General features: G+C 49.7%; 1 protein-coding gene across 2 annotated transcripts in view; it reads right to left on the bottom strand.

Moving 5' to 3' along the window:
• Positions 1–19,572, bottom strand: part of TG (thyroglobulin) — a 238,538-nt gene that overhangs the window by 49,276 nt on the left and 169,690 nt on the right. The window lies entirely within an intron of this gene.

Here is a 19,572-nt window from a genome sequence, read left to right as displayed (position 1 = left end):
GCTCCCCAAACTTTCCGATGTGAACAATCCCAGGGGACTCTTGCCAAGGTGCTGATGCATCACTATGAACTAGTAGGTACCCTTCTAAATGCCTGCCCCGGCTGAGCTCCTGGAATCCACGTCACATCATCTGCAACACCACTCCCTCCAAGTTTGTCAGGTGAAAACAAGTATAAATTATTATACAGTGTAGAAAAAAGAATGGGCAGAGCATGGGCTTTGGGGTTAGAAAAATCTTACTGAGTCCTGAGCTGACAGCCTGGTAAGTGGCTTTACTCCCTGGGTCTCAGTTTCCCCACCTGTAAAATGGGTATATAATAGTGTCTCAAGGTGTGGCATTGAGAGTGTGGGCTGTGTGTCCATTACCAGCCCAGGTTCAAGTTGAGCATCCCCCTCCCCCCCACCAGCTGTGTGCCTTTAGGAAAGTTATCTAAATCCCCCGTGCCTCATTTTCCTCAAATGTAAAATGGGGGTAAGAAGAATATTTAATTCACTTGCTTATTGAGATGAATTGATGAGATAAAAGGTAATGTGCTTACATGTGTTAGGTTTCCAATATATAGTAGCCATCGTTAAACTCAAAATTGATATTTCAAAGAGTTCTTGCAAAAATTAAATGAAATAATGGGTTTGAAAAATACTTTATATCGTGTAGAGCACTGTCAGAGATCAGTTATTATTATTTATAATATTATTGCTATTCAAACTAAAATTTTTTAAAATAGTGAAAGTTTCTCCAGTCTAAAGAAGGCTTTGGGGGTTGAAATCCTGTTTTGACCAAGGATATTTTAAGCAGCTGAGCTTGTCTACCCTTTCCTGTCCCACCTCAGTGGCCCCATGCTGCCGGGTGTAATTAGCTGTGGCTCAGTGGGTGATAAAGTAAAGGCTGACTGACAACTTCACACCCATCCAGTGGCTTATATACGGATGACAGCATTCTCAATTACATCAAGGCCAGTTCTGAGCTTGTTCTCTAGATGACAACCACAGAATCTTGTCACGAGGGAAAAGCCTATCTCACAGAAGTATGAAGGCATCATAGAATGAGAGAGTTAGAAGTTAGAAAAGGGACTTTAATGAAAGCCATAATCATGCTGTGATAGATCGTAACCTCATTTTGTGCCATTAAAGCACATTTTGAGGTGTTTAGGCGAGTGTAATTGTTAATATTGTTTATGAGATGAAAATACAGGGGCAAAGTAGTTAAGAGGCCTGACTCTAGTCAAGCTGGGAAGCTGATCGCAAAGGCCTGATCTCTAAATGTCCATCCAGCTGTTTCTACCAGCCCAGGGACACAGCCTGCTCTGCTGCTAGAAGCTAGTTTGTTATCAGAATAAGTCCATGGCATTTTTGAGCACCTCTTATATACCAGATGCTACAGGGAATCTGAGGATGATTAAAACCTTAAAGTTTATAATCTACAGAGAAGAGAGGTTGTTTTTTTCTCACTCCCTCTGTCCCACCCTCCCATTCTCCCTCCCTTCTGCCTTTCCTTCCTCCTAGTAAGTGTCTGCTCATTGCTCTGGCCATGCAAGGTGCTGTGCTAGGTGTCCATCACTGACAAAACAGGTAGTCTCCCTGCCTTTATGGAACTTAGTGTTTGGAAGCCAGACCAATATGGAGATGGGAAAGGGAGGTGTTAGGGAGACCCTTGAAGAAATTCCCTTCATGGGGCCTAATGCCACCATGCACTGATTCTTCTTTCTCTTGGGAAGACTGCCTCTTGTCTTTTTTCTAAGTGGAATTCACAAGGATCTCTGTGCCCTTCGCAGAAGATTGACTATATATTTGCACCAAGGAAAGATAACCAGTAGTGTTTCCAAACTCCTCGTTAAGAACCCTCTTTGTTTAAAAATGATGCCCTGTCCCCTCCTTTATGTTTCTACTAGAGTCTTGGTCTCCCTAAGAGGGTACACAAGACAATCCACTGAAGCACAGGAAGAAAATGCTAAAATATTTACTTATAAATATCACTTAAGCAGTCTTATCCCTTTAAAACCTTTTTTTAGGAAATTTCCTTGCTGTCCAGTGGTTAGAGCTCCGTGCTTCCACTTCAGGGGACACGGGTTTGATCCCTGGTTGGGGAACTAAGACTCCATATGCCACGTGGCACGGCCAAAAAATACATTTGTTTATATTTATGATGTATATATCAGTAGAGTCATCTGTGTGTATAATGACTCTAAAGTGTGCATATATGGGGAATACTTACTCAAAACTTTTTTACTGTCATGATCAAAAAGTTTGGAGATAATTGCCCTAGAGAACAGGAAGCAGCCCTTTTCTCAGTGAGCTGAAGGAAACAGAGTCCAGCCAGGATGTCCCCAGGGAGCGCAGCATCTGCTCCTCTGGTAGGAATAAGAGCAATCGGCAAACTCCCTGCCTCTGGGGCCATCGCAGGTCGTTCTGGCAAAAGGCTCGGCCGCAAACAGATGGCATCACTCCTGCTATCCCTCCTCCCTACCAGTGCCACGGGGCAGGAGCCAGTCTGGGGAACAGGCCATTGGAACAGCTGAAGAAACTCACCTTTGGACAGAGGACAAGAGCAGGGGGGGACAGGGAACACGAGCCCTTCCTCCAGGCTCTGAGTCCCTAAGAGGAAAGGATCAAGCTGTGGCTGGCCCGGATAGAAGACTCATCCCTGATTCTGGTGGATGCTAAAATGAGGGGAGAACAGCAGGAGTAAATTCAGAGGCAAAGCCAGCAGAGCCTGCAGGCAGAAGAAGAAAGAAGAAAGGGGGAGGCCACTGAGATGGCAGGTTGGAGCAGTGAGGACCAGGGAGAAATCCACACAAATGCCAAGCACAAGGAGGGGAGGGCGGTGGAAGGCTGGGGCCGACCTGGGCTGAGACGGAACTGATCTGAGGAGGGTCGACGCATCAGCCTGTCCCAGGTGCCTTTGAGAGGGAAGAGGAGATCACAGGAGGTAGGATGCCCGGTGAGTGGCAGATACTGAAGTCACTTGCAACGGCAGACAACATGCAACTTGTCGTCCCATAACAAGAAAAAAAAAGACACAAATGGAACTTCTTGGCCAGCATCGCCCAATGTGTAGTCTTGGGGGACTCTGCTCACATTCAAGGTTAAGCTGAACATCACCCATCCATCAAGCCTCGGGGCCACTGCAACATTTTGAACCATTTGCTTTGGTTTCCCTCACCACAGAACCCCCAGCATGCTGCCTTGTCATCGTGGTCCATTCCTGACCTCCGGGGTGGCAGGGCATGTGTCCCATCACCCTTGTGCCCCCCGAGCTTAGCCTCATGGCTGGCATGAGGCTAATATTTAGGTAATACAATATTCATTTAAGTACATAAACACTTGTTGGATCTAGAAAACAAACAAGTTTGCATCTTAGTGCGTCTAGAGGAAGTTAGCAAGGAAAAGAAAGTTGCAACGTTGTGAAGACTGACACTGGACCTCTGCTCAGAGAGCTTCCCAAGCTCTTGGGAACCCGCTGTCCCTGAGAGGGACGCGATGGGGTCAGGTTGAGCAACAACAGAAGAGAACAGCTCTGGTGAATCAACGCATTGATGCAACTCCTCACTGCAGAGCAGCCCAGCGCAAGCAGAGCTTCTGCTTCCTTTTTCCAGAGAACACTGTCAGCTCCAAGAGGCCTCCCGGAGAAGCACAGCGGTTCGGATGACCTACACTCAGGTCCCATTCTAGCCGGAGAATTCAGCTCAACCAGATGGACCACTTACCCAACTTTGGAGATGGTTCCAGAAACATGAACAACTCCCACCTCTCAAGAGACAATAGGGTCTGATGTCTCCCAGGTGATTTTCAAGGTTAGCTCATCGTCCTCCCAGAGGTGAAGAGCCAGTATTCACAGAGTACGTGCTTTTGTCCAGAAGGCAGCTCCATCGCCTTCATTTATTCGTTCATTCGATGGATGGCTATGGGTCACCTGTTTGGGGCCAGGTGCGGTGCTGGGCTCACGGTCATGTGTTAGACCTGCCCCTGCCCTCCACAGCTTATGTTCCACTTTGAAAGGAAATGGGGGCATGCATATTCCGTGGTCCTCCCCACCATGTGCCTTGCACTATGCTAGGTAATCCACACACATCCTCCTATGGACCCTCACAACCCCGGGAAGGAAGTAGGATTTGTAACACCATTCAGCTCACAGAGAGATTCAGAAACCTTGGCAAGGTCGCCCAGCTCCCAGACACCTTGAACCCCTCTCTTCTCTTGACTCTAATATGCGTGTGTCCTACTTTTGCAGGGCAGGTAAAACTCCTAGGGGTGTTGTGAGGAGACAGCCATCCCTTTTGGTTGGGAGAGGTCTGGGAACTCGTAAGGACAAGGTGAGCTCTGGGCTGGGCCCTGGCAGGAGGGAGGACCTCTCGCCCAGGGAGGGCAAAGTACATGGCAAAGTGGTGGGAGGCCTGGCTGCAGCGCAGAGGGGCACAGGAGGTCCCTGCGGGGGAAGGGGCGTGGAGGCCTTGAGTGAGGACTCATGGGGGGACAGTGGGGGACAAACTGTGATGAGAGTCGAACACCAGGAAAAGCGATGGAGCCGGTCCTGTGGATTCAGGAGTCTTCGGCAGGTGCTTGCGGAGGGTGGAGATGGGGCTAAGTTTCGTTCAGGCACACAGGGCTTGGAGCGAGTGAGAGAAGCACTGGGATGTGAGGAGACCAGGTGGGAGTGTGTGCCGCAAGCTCACCTCCAGGGGCTAGACCTCATCAGATGGGAGGCCCAGAGAAAGTAAGTCAGACCCTAGGAGCCTCGGTTTCTCCGGGTGAAGTCTAGACATGGAGAGTCCTTGGGAAGAATGAAGAGCAATGACAGCAAGAGCTGAGTTCCTTTCCTAGCATCCACCCGATATAAGACCCCTTTCCCTGCGTTCTGCTCCTTGAACCTGCCAGCACTTCTAATCCCAAACCTCTGCACTTGCCCTTGGCTTTGCCTGATCGCTCCTCCTCCTGATCTCCCCTCCTCCTGATCTCCATGACAGCGGCATTCTGGCATCTTTTCAGAATTCTCTTCTAAGATGAGCGCTCTCCTCACTGTCCCCACTCCCTCAGCCGCCTTCTATGCCACGACCTGTTCATTTCTCTAACTCAGCACCAAGGGCAGCACCTAGCACATAGCAGGTGCTCAACAAATGGTTGTTGAATAAATGAATGAATGAGTGAAGAAGTCAGTACTTATCCAGCCATATAGGAGAGGCACGACCTTGGCTCTCAGAGAACTTCTAGCTTGCATGGCATCTTGAGGCTTGTATGGTTTAACCCCTTTGGAAAGGAGAATCCCATCGACAGTTTTACGGCACCAAGTACAAGCCTCACGTTCAATACACACTTATTGAATTTCCCTACTGAGTGAACTAACTTACGCTTGACTCTCCCCATTGATGAGCGCTTACTAGTACTTGAGGTTGCCTTTTTCATCTTCTATCTTTTCCAACATTTATGTAGAAAGAAGGAAGAATACTTTTGAGTAGAACTGGGAAGCTGCTAACACTGGACCAAGCTGTAAACTGTGGGGTTTAAGCATTGCATCCCCTGCCATGTGACACTGAGTCACCTTTACCTCCTGGAGCCTGGAGCCCCTCTGGGACCTAACACTGGAGAAGTAGGCTTGGTCCTGCTTGGGTTAGGAGACCTGAGGAGCCCCAGCTGGGGATATAGTACCTGACTCCCAACAACATTATGTGTGTAAAGCTGGTTGTTTACAAAGTGGAACATTTCATTTCAATAAGGTGATGACGGCACATACGTACGAGGAAATTAATCAAGCAGATCTCATCCCATGGGGGCATCTTGCTAATCTGCCTGTGGCCATTAGCCTGGGTCCTAACAGCTAATTAACTCGCAAGGCCCTCTGGAAATCAGGTGCTTTTACACCAATGGACCTGGGTGTCTCCATGTGCTCTGAAGTGTGGCTGCCGGACACGACAGGGTCACCTGGCCAGGGCTGACCCCTTGCTTATACTTGAGGACCTTGGTGGGGGTGTCGCCTGCCAATTACGGGCTCCGACATCCACACCACGCCCCTGCTCGGGCCACAGCCCAGGATTCCTGGTAGCACGGTTAATAGCTGCAGGAACCTTTTCTCACGTACACTCTGTTTCTGCACAGTCACCCCAGGGGTGAAAGGGAGGTAGTGAAACCAAGGCCAGGGCATGTCAGCAGCAGCCCCAGGTCGCCCACTCACCCCCTGGACATGGGCAGAGTGGATCCTGCAACCCAGATTCCCAATTCCCGGCTTCCTTTTCTGCAGCAGCTTCTCCTGGGCATGGACTACTCGCTTTGCTGGAGACCCCTCTGTGGTCCCTGCCGGCCTGCCGTCCGCCTCCGCCATCAGACTTGGAGCTTCCTTAAGCCCCACTGTGCCTTTCCCCTGCCCTCCAACGTCTGCCTGAGCCTCTAACCCTCCAGTTTGTCCCGAGGCTGCCTCCTTTTCCTCCCGTGGGTCTCAGCCAATGGGCACGGACAGCCCATCCCCCATCCCCGCTATCACACTGGCCATTTCATTTCCTTACAGAGTCACCGGAATCGATAGTTGCTGTAGTGCGCTCTTCATCCCCGGCTCCCCCAGAGGAGGTAAGCTCAGTGTGGGTGGGGCTTTCGTGCACGGCTGAATTCCAGCGCCTGGGAAATTTTATTGATTAAATGATTGAATGAGGGAATGAATTCAGAGTCTAACTCATAGCAGATGCTCAGTGAGTATTTTTTGAGAAGTTGCCAAAAGCTCGTGCCTTCTGACTATCAAGCCAAACCTCTTTTACTCCTCTGGGTGAATTGAGGGGAGAAAAAACCCACTTCCGCTTCTTCCTTCCCTCCTGCTTTTCCCCGTCGAGGCGAGTTGCCCGTTCAGGCTTCGCAACATTTCCTCTGCACCTTCCCAGCGTGCCCTGCGCAGAGCATGGACTTTCACAAGTTGTCTAAGGAAGCATCTCTCTAGTACAGAGTTCTTGCTAAATTTAGAAGCAGCCCTGGTGTTTCTAATTCATCTTCGATAACAACACTGAGAGAGGTTTCTAAATGACTGTCCCTGCTGGCTGTGTCGGCCCCACGGGGTTGGGAGGGCATCACCAGCCCAAGACACTGTCCCTGGCTCTGCTTGGGGACCAGCTGTGTGATTCTGGGCAAGTCACTGGATGTTCTGTCTTCTCTGTGAAGTGGGGGTGGGGGGGTGGACCAGGGCTCTTCAGAGGGAAGTCATCTGGCATCCCCAGCTCACCCAGGCAACTCCAGGGCAGGCCTCGAGTCAGCATTCTGGCAGCTTCCATCCCAGCCACCAACAAGCTCTTGGGCCCCATGTGCCTGGACTTTCCTGCTTGAGACTCACATGCTATGAACAGGGAGCTGTATACTATCACGTAGAGAACAGACTTGAGGACACGGGGTGGGGGGCAAAAGGGAAGCTGGGACAAAGTGAGAGAGTAGCATTGACATATATACACTACCAAATGTAAAACAGCTTGTGGGACGCTGCTGCATAACACAGGGCGATCAATGAGATGACGGGTGATGATTTACAGGGGTGGGATAGGGAGGGTGGGAAGGTGTTGCAGGAGGGAGGGTATGTGGGGATATATGTATAAATACAGCTGGTTCACTTTGTTGTGCGGCAAAAACTGGCACAACAGCGTAAAGCAATTATACTCCAATAAAGAGCTTAAAAAATAACTAAATAAAAAAAATAAATAAAAATGATTAGACCCACCAAAAATTTGAAACAGTACAGTGCACATACGTCCTTAGCCTACATTGACCAAGTATGAACATTTTGCCACATTTGCTTTCTGTATTTCTCATTCTTTCTCTTTATGTATGTGTGTTTTCTTTTATTTTTAATGAATCATTTGAAAGTTAAAGGCACCAGGCCTCTTGACCTCTAAATACATCAACATGTATTTCCTAAGAACTAGCACATTCTTCACATAACTATAATGTCATTATCACACCCAAGAAAATTACCACGGACACAAGTGATCTAATATTTGGTATATATTTGAATACCGCCCTCCCTCCACCCCACCACCATCCCAATGATGTTCTTTCCAGTCCTTCTGCCTTGATCCAGGATTTGGTCAAGCATCACACACTCAGTTACCCTGCATTCTTAGTCAACTTTAATCAGGAACCTGAGGAAGCTGATTATTTTTCATAACCTTTCCAGTTTCTTCTGGTTGCAGAACAGCTAAGGGGCAGTGTGCATCCCCAGGAAGGCTGGGGGTTTTCTCCTTTCTGTTAAGGGTCTTTGATGCCCACCATTTCAAGTTTCTGCCAATTAAAAACTCGTCTACAGCGGAGCCAGGGCCAGACGCTCTGCTCCGGGGTCCATTGGGCAGGGACATCAAGAAACTAAGAAAAGAGAAGCTGCAGCTCTGAACTACGGCCTCCTTGGACCCAGTGAGCTTTGGGGACCGTGAGAGCAGCCTCTCAGCCTCTTCTGCCTTTTAATTAGAGACAAAAAGTCCCAGTGTCTGAAAGCTGAGCATGGCCCGGACATTTATAATCAAGCTGCCCATATTCCCAAGTGCTTTGTAAAAAAAAAAAAAAAAAAAAAAAAAAGATCAATGCTGCTATCTGCTCTGTCCTTACAGAGAGAAGTCTGCTCTCAGCGTGGTTGCTGAAAACAGGAACCTACCTTCTGCAAGCCTTCCTCGTTTCTAGCAGAGGAAGTTGCAACCAGTTTTGCAACTGCGCTTCTTGATAGCATGGGCTCCTCGGCACCCGCGCGAGGCTCACTCTGCCGCAGAAGCAGCAGCTGATGGAGAGGCGGTGACAGTGCTCCTGGCAGCCCTTCCTCAGCTACTCCCAGGGGAGACCATGCCCAGCTGTTGAAGGTATCTGGGGGGACCTGGTGGGGGCTGAGGTGGGGGAGGCTTCAGGACCCCAGAGACACACAGCTGGCAGCAGGTGGACTTTCTGGAGACAGATGTGCTCTGGGAAGATAGGCAGAACCAGATCTCAAGTGCGACTCAGCTCCTAACTCAGTGGCTGGTGCATCGTGGCTGCTCAGTGATGGGGAACCATATGGCAGGAAGGGCTGGGAGAACTCAGGCTGGGCACATTCCCCCCAGAGAAGATTTTCCAGCTACAGAACATCCTAGTACATAGCAGCCTTCTTACTGAAGACACTCCTGCTTGCTATTAGATTTTCTAGCAGTGTGACCTTGGACAAGATATTTAAACCTCTCCAGGCCTTCATTCTTCCTCTGTGAAGTGGGAATAATGGTACCCACCTCACACAGGTATGGGGCAGATTGAATGAGCTCATATATGCAAAGTGCCCAGGCCAGTTTCAGACACACAATAGGTTCTCAATCAATGCTATCAGCGTGGAGTCCCGACACTAAAAAGTACATGGAACTCAGGCAGGCGGACATCAAGATAGTGTTTCTAGGAGTTTGGGAGCGTGGATCTTCTGTGGGAAGATGGCAACAATAACCGATGAGAATAAGCAACGAGAATCCAAGTAGGTGGGATGTGTACGCGGCAGGAGTAGGATTAAAGGAAAGGCCATGCAAGGCATATAAAATCTGGAAATAAAATGCGAGAATTAGGAGATTTTGGAAAACTAGAATTCCCTAGTGTGGCACACGCCACACCTTTTTAGGTTCTTAGATGTCCAGGGAGACTGGTGTCAGGCAAATGACCTGGGTTTTGGCCTCAGAATGTCCTGAATTGGGGTTGTACACGAGTGTGGAGGGATGGTGTCTGTTAAGCTGAGAGGCAGGGGAGGGGTGTCGCATGAAAAGTTTTTCTCCTGCAATCCTCAGAACAATCCTGTAAGATTACAATGATTATTTGCTTTTGACAAATGAAAAAAATGAGGCTCAGAGAGGTTAAGTGATTCATCCAAGTGGCACAGCTAGTGAGAGCCTCTGAGGGCTCCAAGGGCTGAGGTGGGAGAGGAAGAGCCTCACCTCAGTGAGAGCAAGTGTGGGAAGGACAAAAGTGTGCATTTAAAGCCGTGCTCATGGTTGTAGGAGAAAATATACCCCAGAGTCTGCAAATCATCTTTCTGTCATTTGCTATGAGGTGCTATAAGTTGGGGCTGTGGTCCTTTTAAAACTGGGGAGGTAAGTCCAAATCAAAGTTCTGGCAAAATCTGGTGAAATCTATAGTCTCCAGCTGGAAAAATGCTATTTAAGAGTGCTTAACATGCTCCAAAAAATATAATGGTAATAATATTAAAAACCTATGGAACAGACAGACTGAAAGCTATTTAGACTTCTGCGTCTTAAACAGATCTAGAATCAGGGAAGTAAGACCAGGGAAACCCACTGTTTTAATCAGCTACACCTGGGCCAACATTCTGCGTCAGCCGCCAGTGCCCTAGCTGTACGACCCTGGGCAAGTCACTTTGCTTCCCTGAGGGTTAGTTTTCTCCTCGTAAAAAGACTAGCTTCCTTGTGAGTTTGCAAGAAGTTTAAATTATACACAATCTGTAGGAGATGCTAAATACTAAAGGTCCGCTATTAATATCATTCCTAACCCAGACAAACTACCCCAAGTTACTTGTATACGCCTAGGCAGTAAACGCTAGTAGGCAGTGTGAAATACGAGGGGTCCAGCTGCACAGCTGACACCCTGGACATTCCTTCTTGATTTTTCTGAGAGCTTATTTCTGCGTGTTCCTCCATCTCACATAAGTAAAACCGATACGGGTAGGTTTGTATTGCACTGAAATCATCTTCCTAAAAAATTTATCCTACAGAAAAATTTCCCCACGCCAAGCTTCAAGAGCTGGCAATATATTTCCAAGGGGAGTAGATCTTTCTTGAAGACTTAGAAATGATTCATTTCTGTAAACCCCATCAGCTTCCTGCATTAATTGATGCTGCTGGGTTTTAATTTTTTATCTGACATTCAGCAAGAATTTATTTCCCCAGCTCTGAGAGAAGCTGGAGCTTAAAATTCTCATTAAAAATTTGCCAGCATGTCAGGCTAGAGCATTTAGTTCTTGTCAGCAACTCGAAGGCCCTGTTAGCACATTTATCCATCTATCCATATGACCGACCACCCGTCCATCCATCCATCCTTCCCTTAATGAATATGCATTGAGGCCGTCCCATGTGACTGACTTCCTTCCTCTCTTTTTTCCCCAAGAGTTCCAAAGGAAATAAGTACACTGGGTCCCAACCACTTCCTCCCATCTGAGAACCACGAAGGGAGGGGGCTCATTTCATTACGGTAACTCGAGATACAGACAGAAATACAGAGATACAGACAGTGGGGCCTCAAAGTGGCTCACTTTTGTTGTCAAACAGCTTTGCAAAGTCACACTTTCCTCCTTGGCATCATCCAGGCAGCTGGGACCATGGCCAGGGTTGGGGTGGGGGGAGGGAAGGTGAGGAGACTCAAGGAGCTTCAGAAGAAAGTGGGACTCGTCCCTCCCTGATTGTCCTTAGGGGGAAAGGACTACTTTGAGAGAGTCAGGCTGCCCCTGAAAGCACAGCCCCGCCTGCCTGCACTGTGCTGGGAACTTCGTAGATGATGTTCTTAGCCACTTGACCAAATTCAGCGCGCGCTTACTATGCGCCAGGCACCTGCTACATAATGATTTTTCACCGAGCGATATAACAGACATGGGGTCGTGTTCTCAGGGAGTTTATAACCTGGGCTTATTAAAGAAACAAATACGTAATGACGAATTGTGGTGTGAGCCACAAAGGGGACAGAGCCCAGGACAGAGAGCAGAGGCGAACCAGTTGTCACCGAACCAGTTGTCACTGAAGTCTTTAAATTTAAATCTCAGTTAACCGTGAGAGGCAGCCACGCTCCTTCTCAAAGTACAGGTGTGCCATCTCCCCCCAACTCTTCCCGACCCCCACACCCGCCAAGTCACATGGACGATCAGCTTAAAAATACCTCATCTGAATAGAATTTTGAAGTACCCAGAGAGTCAGAACCCACCTCCTAAAATGCCTATCAATTTTCCTAATGGTCCTACTGAACACCTAGGAAGTGCCTGACCCTCTAGCACATGAGAGTTACGTTGTGATCTTGTCATAAAAAGGGGTCGATTTAGCTTTACGTAACCCTCCATCCATCTCCTTATACCTCAGAGCAGAGTACTTAAGAGCCGGGCTCTGGAGGCAGTTGCCTGGGTTCCAGCCCTGCCTCCGCTTTTACCGGCTCGATAATAAACTCGGACAAGTTATGCAAATGCTTGGTTTCTTCAGTCGTACAAGACGCATCATAACAGCGGCGTGTCTCTCCCAGGCACAGTGTCTTCCTCAGTTTTCATCTAGTCTTTTTATTTCCTTATGGAACATCTACTGTGGTCCAGCTCTGGGTGAAAACAGACCTCCGTCTTCACGGCACTTACAGTCCTTCATCAAACAGTCACACAAACAAGTGTTAGAATCAGCATCCACGTCTCGGGCAATACAGGTGATCCCGAGGAGGTAAGGATGGACGGTGACCTGAAAAAGAGTAGCTCGGGGGTCCTCACCCTGGGCACCTGCGTGTTTTAACAAGTGATTCAAGCAGGGCTCAGCACATGCAAATGCCGTTAGGAGGTGAGATTTCAATTTCCATCTCACTTGATACGCTTATAAGCCTTGCTGGTGGTTCATGTGTGTGAAAAAAAGCAAAACTAAGCCTTGCTGGGAAAAGTGATGTAATACAGGAATCAGTAACTTCACGATCCCTCCTCTTTCTAATGTCTTGTATTTCCCAAGTATCCACATGTGACGTGAAAAGAAAAGCCTATTTTGTACTCACTGTTTTCCCATTCTGTGCAATTGTGCATCTGTGTGAGCTAACATCAAAATAATTGTCTTAACGACTATTTTCTCATTGCCAAGGTTTCTGGTGTCAGCTTATAGGTTCTGTGGGTACCCAGGACCCGGCCCGGGGCCTGAACGTCACTTGTGACATGGTTTTTGTCAGGAGATGTGTTCTGTGTCCAACAGACTCGCAGACTGGGGGCACCTTATCCCACCAGCCTTGTGTCTTGTGGTTGGAGGCGGGGGCGGGGGTGGGGGGAGGGTGGCGCTCCGAGTATGAAAAGCTGATCTAGAACAAAAAGATGTGGGGGAATTTTAAATTTTGATTTTTAATGACATATTAAAGCCATGTCAGGAATGACGGTGTTGCCCACCTCTCCATGCTGGACATCACGTCACGTGGGTCCCATAGGCCTGGGGTGAAGGCACTTGCTTGTGGCACATTGATTGTCAGCAGAGGGGTGACCCACAGAGACCTCCCCAACCCCCCGACCCTGCAATGAGCTCATCTTGTAACACCTACTCTCTAATCTTCACTTGTGCAAATCCAGCAAGCCAGATCCGGCTATGCTCATTTTTAAAAGAAAAGCACACAAAACACAATGGAAAGAAGTTTCGTGACTTCCTGAGAGGTAAAACTAAAATTTGCCCCCGCGCCAAGAGGTCCCAAAGCTGGCTTCTTCCTATGACATCCTACAATGACCACAACATGTTTTCTAGGTGGCCTCCATCCTGGTCTCAGGGCAGAGCCAAGCCCCCCTCTTATCCTGAGGGTATACGAGATCCCCTTCGGGGCACCCGAGGGTGGAGGGGGCCAGAGCACAGGCTCACGGACATGGGGGTCAGTGCTGGCAAATGGGCAGTGGCTCTCTGTGGTGGAGAGAGGGCTGGACAGGGGGTCAGAGCACTTCTCCAAACTAACTGAGCGACCTCGAGCAAATGTCTTGCCCTCTCTGAGCCTCTTCTGTGTAATACAAGGGCACTGGACCGCTCTTTCTCAGTCGGCGCTTTAGGATCTCCTAGGGTCAGGGAGTCCCATCAGGAGAAACAAAGGGGCAAAAAGTGCTGAGTCCCCAGCTCCCAGTCGGCAGCTTGCTTTAATCTATGTTACATTTGAGCTTCTGGGGAAACTCTGTGAAAAAGGGGTTTCAACCAGCCGGCTGTACCGCAGCCTCCTTCTCCGCGGAGGGGCAGGAGAACAAGATGGGCCCGGGGGGCAGGGAGGACAGGCCTGTGGCTGCACCTGCCCAGAGTGGAGAGCAGGGAACGATGTGGGTCACGGGGCGGTGCACCTGCTGAGCGAGGTCAGGATGTGGTGGGGTGCCCCCGGAAATCCTGCGAGATCCTTGGCAGGGGAGCCAACCGATGCGAAGGCCCGGTTCCAGCTCTGACTGCCCCTGGTGTGGAGCGGCAGACCACAGGCAGCGCTGAGCAAGTCCCAGGGCAGTTGGGCGGGTACCCGGTACCACTTAAGGAGGGGTAGGGGGGAGGTTAGTTGAGGCAAAAGGGCCGTGAGCCACGGTCTGGCTCAACCCTTTCCCCATCATATTTGAGAACCTGAGGACCAAGGAGGGGAAGGATTGCTCAGGCCTGCACGGTGACTTACCTGGCCACCCAGGACCCCCAAGGGATCCAGCGTGGGTAAATTTGTAGCTATCCCATCTTGCCAAACATCTCTGCTTTAGATATGACCTTAATTTAATCCTCAAAAGAATCCCTCGGGGCATGTATTAATATCTCAAATGTCTGGATTTGGAAATCGAGGCTCAGAGAAGTGCAAACATTTGCCAGAGGACACACAGCCCAGGAGGTTGGGAGCTGGAAGCTGAAATCGGGCTTGCCTGCTTTGAAAATCCTCTTTTCAAGACACCCTCATTCTTCCCTAGTTCTGCTTCTGATTATACAAGCAATACGTGGAAGAAAAATTGGGAGATTCTAGAAAAGTTGAAAGAAGAAATCGAGAAATTCACCTATAAAAATCACTACTCAGAGAGAGCCCTTGGCAACATCTTGGCAATAATTTCCTTTAATATTTTTCTACATATAGGCACATGAATGTTAAAGTTTCATAAAACTGAGACAGTATGAGCATGGTAGGCTAGTTTTGTTTGTTTGTTTTTTGGTTTTGTTTTTGTTTTTCCCCATAGCATTAACAGTTCTATAAAACAATGCTTTGAAAGGCTGGAAAACATTCCACGCAATTCACTCCTGCCCTTCTGACTACGCCGGGCCACCGAACAGTGGTCATGACAGCTGAACCTGAGCAGGCCTTAATTAGCTTTTTTTTCCTGTCCCTCCTGCTCCCCCAGCCACATCCCCAGCCCTGGCCTTCCAAGCATTGCCACCTGACATCCAAGAGACCCTTGGGGACCTCTGGGTCCCCTGGACTAAAGTCTCAGCCCTAAGTTTATGGTCCCCGAAGCTTGCTTTGGTGACCTTCCAAAATCACTTTCCATTGAGTTCTTGGACTGGACCAGAGGGCAGTGAAGCAGGACAGCACATTACAGTGGTTGAGAGCATGAGTTTGGGAGTCGGGCAGACCTGGTTTAAAATCCACTTGTCCTCTTACTAGTCATATAACCTTGGACACGCTACTTAATTTATTGTCACCTATAGAGCGAAGCCATTTGAGCAATCCATGGGATGATGGCTGTAAAATGCTGAGCTGGGTGCCTGGCAGAGGAAGGGCTGACCACCCGCGGTGGTGGCAGTGGTTCTGCTGTGACCACTGCTGTTAGGGTTGGGATGTGATGGGCGATAAGGGTCCCCACTCGGGCCATCAGGCCATCACGCTCCCACACCTTAGAAGCAGGTCACGTGGATGCCCCCTCCTCAGCTGTCACACTTGGTGGAAGAAATTTCTAAGGCCAAAGGGAGGGTTGCATCCCTAAGTAGGTTTTCACATTCTGTCGCCAAGGTTTCCCAACTGTTGCAGACCTGCCTTCCCTCAGCTGGGGCTCCACCAGCTGCCGCCCCCTTGTCATTCTATGAAGAGGATTCAGGTTACTTCCTTTCCCGCAGTGAGGCCTGGCTTTCAGAAGCACAAAGTGGGTGAGATGCACAGAGCTGTCCTGGGATGCTGCCCCAGAAGGGGAAGGCTCTGTGTCCACCCAATAACGCAGAGCATACAACGACAGGACACCTAATCCCTGATCTGGTCCAACAGAAACCAGCTGGAGAAGGCACAGCCCACGTTCCCGTGACCTCTCCATGCCAGGCGTCCACTCAAAGGGCAGCCAGCCATTTGCTGACCAGAGTCCCTTGGGGACCTGGCTTCCTGCCTGTGGAGACCGCAGCATGGCCTGGGGGAGAGGACATGGGCTCTAAAGCCAGGAGAGGGAGGTGGGTCCCTGCATCCCTGCTCTGCAGGCTCCAGCCCTGGACGTGTGGGCAGGGGGGCTGACCCCCACACTGAGGAGGTGAGCGAGGAGCCTCTGCCTCTCGGGATGCTAGGAAGATGAACAGCAGTGGTGTCTGCTAATTGCCCACCTTGAGGTGGGCACACAGCACGCGTGACCCAGCTTGCCTGGATCTGGAGGGATGTAAAGATAAGGCTTGGATTCTGTGTAATGGGACTTCATAAGAAAGAGACAATGGGTCTTTTCTCTTAGTGATGATTTTCAAAAGGTCACTGAGTTTTGATTGCTAGAATTGAAAGGGGTTCAGTGGGTCTCTCTTTGAAGATCACCTTTTCCACTCATCTCATTTTTAAGAAGGGTAAACTGGGGCCCAAGTTCATGCAGAGAAAAAGCAGCGTGGATCCAAAGATTGGGGATAAAGAAGAGGCGCAGGCCAGTTTCAGTCCTCTGACGTCACAAAAAAAAAAAAAAGGGAGAAAGAACACAAGACTGTTCAGAGCCAATGTTAATTAACTCATTTCTCTTTGGCCCTCTCCTTATTGTTTCTAGAAGCAATTATGTCTCTCATACCCTCTCTGCCACCTCCAGCCACAGCATAAAGCTGTCACAGATTAAATTTGATTGTTCAGCCATTTCATTAGGGAGGACCCAGCTTTCAGTCTCTGGGGCATACTTTGCTCTTCTCAAATCAAAGCCTCTTTCAGATGAGTTCACTCCTTCTTGGAGTCGTTAGGAAGCCAGAGAGCCAACCTCTAAGGGGCAGCCGGGCTGATGGGCTTTTCCTGAGAAGCGCGGGCTGGATATGATGCTCTCAGCCCCGCCCAGCCCAGCCCAGCCCCTGCTCTCAGCCTGCACCACCTGCCAGTCAGAAACAGGGAGTGGACCAAGCATCCACTCCACCTTCTCCTCTCAAGACCCTGGGTATGTTTCTTTCTTTAGATGGACCTCAGTTTTCCCATCTGAAAAATGCAAGTTTCAAGTCTTTGTTTTGTTCTCCTGTATTGGATTCCCCAGATCCCCCCAAATAGCACATAAATGCTTGAGAACAATGATAAAGTTGTTGGAAAGAGAGGTGAAGTTAGAATTCACTTTGGTAGATAACAAAGTCTCTCCCCACGACTTTTCTGGATTTGTTGATGTAGAGACGAGCGTCAGACATGATGGCTAGAGGTTGTGTTGTGGAAGTGGCTCAGGAGAGAACCTGGAGTTGGAGGACAGGCTAAGACACGCTGCGGGGAACAGGCCTGGGATGTCTGCAGGGGTGGGGGTTCCCCCGCCTACTGGGCTCTCTGGTGGGGGGTGAAAGGCACAAGCCCTGGGGTCTAGTTGATCCAGGAGGCTGCAGGGAGCAGAGTGACGTTGCTCTGGGAGTCAAGTGATGGCGGCATGGGGACTCTTGAGAGAGGGGGCGAGGCCAGCACACGTTGGCCTGGAAGGGCCTCTCCTCTACCTGCCCTGAGAGCTTCCTCTAGAAGCCTGAAGGCCTTGGTGATGACAACGGGGAGGCTGAGGGACTCAGGAGACTGTGGGCTCCAGGAAGGCACTGCGAGCAGGACAGAGGCGGCGGGGCTCCCGGGATGTCTGTGCATCCCATGCGGGGAGAAAGGAAGGGCCGGCTCCCCAGAGTCAGTCTGTGTGCGTCACTCCTTCCCTGGACAAACCTCGGGGGGGCCCCAGAGGCAGCGTCCTTCCCTGTCCACAGGGTGGGACCCCGTGGCCCGCCTCGCTCTGGGCACTGGCTCGGGAGCTGCTGAACTGCCAGGAGTGAGGCTGCCAGCGCCTCCACTAGCGTGGTTCCCCCAGCACTTTTTTGGAACACATTTCTGGGAGTGCCTACACCAGGTCAGGGGCCTGCCAGGGACGAAGAAAACTCGTCCCTGCCCCCTGGAGCCAGGGTGATGCTATTAAAACCTACCCAGCCTGCAGAAAGGGCCCTGCCTGGACAAAGCATCCCCTTGGCCGTATGGGGGAGGGAGGAGGCGAGGTGGAGGAAGAAGGGCCCCGGCCGTGCATCAGGAGGGGCCTCGCCCTTAAACTGTCTCCGTCGTGTCCAGTCACAAAGACCAACACGATCAGAAGATGTGACTCCTCATGTGGGCACGTGGCCCGTTCAGCCACATGGGCTGCAGTGTGTGATGAGTTTACAGTTTTCGCAAGTCTTGTAATTATCTTGGGAACGGCACAATGGTACCACGACCTTTTTGAGTTATAAGTGATAAATTGTCCGTGTAATTAGTTAAAATAAATTAACTTTCAAAGAACACGCATGCTGCTTTTCCTTGTTTCATAACATACCAGGTATTCCTCCTCCCCACCCACACCCCCAATTAGGAAGTGGTGGAGACCTCCCTCAGCCTCTGAAAGGCCTTGCTCTGAGAGCACCCATCTTTCCAGTGTGTGAAACTATAATGCACAGAGGAAGGATGTAAGGCCAGGATGGGGGTTGGACTGGCCGACTTGGGGACCCTTTCAAACCCATAAGGCCTTGATCTTAAACTGGAGACGAAGCATGGGGTGGAAGGCAAGTTTCCAGGTGGGCTGGACACCAGCTGGGGGATTCCACCCCATCAATTCTCTTTGTCCCCGGGGACAGGAATAGGTCTGTCTAAAGGTGTGGCCTTTTTCTCTGCTTCAAGCAGCCTGGGAGGACACATCTATGCTGGAATCGTTTAAGTTCCTTTCTAAAATATTTGTACGAAGATCCAGAATTCAAGCCTTTCTCACTGTGGACTATCAGAAAATATACCGTAGATGGCAATAAGTAACGTGGATTCATGCGAGGTCGTGTTCTAACTTGTCACAGACTTTATTAATGTGGCAGCCACAACCCAACGTTGTTTCACTATTATTGCCTGCAACGGTCAGGAAAAGGTCAAGAACTTGCCCAAGGTCGCCTAGCTGGCACGTGCAGAACCAGAATTTAAATACATGGAAGAAATCGGAGACTTAGCATCAGCCGTTCAAATCACAGCTCCCCGGTTACATTCTACGTGACCTTGGGCAAAATCCTTACCTTCTCTGAGACTCAGTTTCTTTTCTGCAAAATGGGGTTAGGGATGCAGAGATTCTACGATAATCAGAAGTAACAGCAGGTGTCAAAGTGCCGTAGCAGCAGGGGAAGCGGGCTGCCCATGAACGGTATTGTCAGGGGGTTTGCACTTGTCACCGTGGCTTAGAGCATGTTGAGAAACGCCAACAGAAGAGAGAAAGTGGGAACAGAAAATACCCTCTGCTCACCCCCTTTTGGCTGTGGAGCCACGTAACTCCTGAGTTTTAAGAGCTCTGGATGCGAGGCTTCTGGAAGGTGAAGGTCAGGGCTCAGGAGACTCTGGGCGGGGGCAGATCTCAAAGGCACTCAGCCTCTCACACAAACACTGCCGGTTGCTTGCTAGCAGCCCTGCGGAGGAATGGAAACTTTCTCCACCAACAGCACTCGCGAGCAACTTCCCTCTCTGTGGTTTTTCTCTGTCATTCCCTTGATAAAAGAAGTAGAACTGCGCAAATGTAACCAACAT

The sequence above is a fragment of the Hippopotamus amphibius genome, chromosome 5, assembly GCF_030028045.1.
Source record: "Hippopotamus amphibius kiboko isolate mHipAmp2 chromosome 5, mHipAmp2.hap2, whole genome shotgun sequence".
NCBI classification, from domain to species: Eukaryota; Metazoa; Chordata; class Mammalia; order Artiodactyla; family Hippopotamidae; genus Hippopotamus; species Hippopotamus amphibius.
The sequence above is the reverse complement of the archived record's forward strand: the minus strand, read 5'-3'. Positions and strand labels throughout refer to the sequence as shown.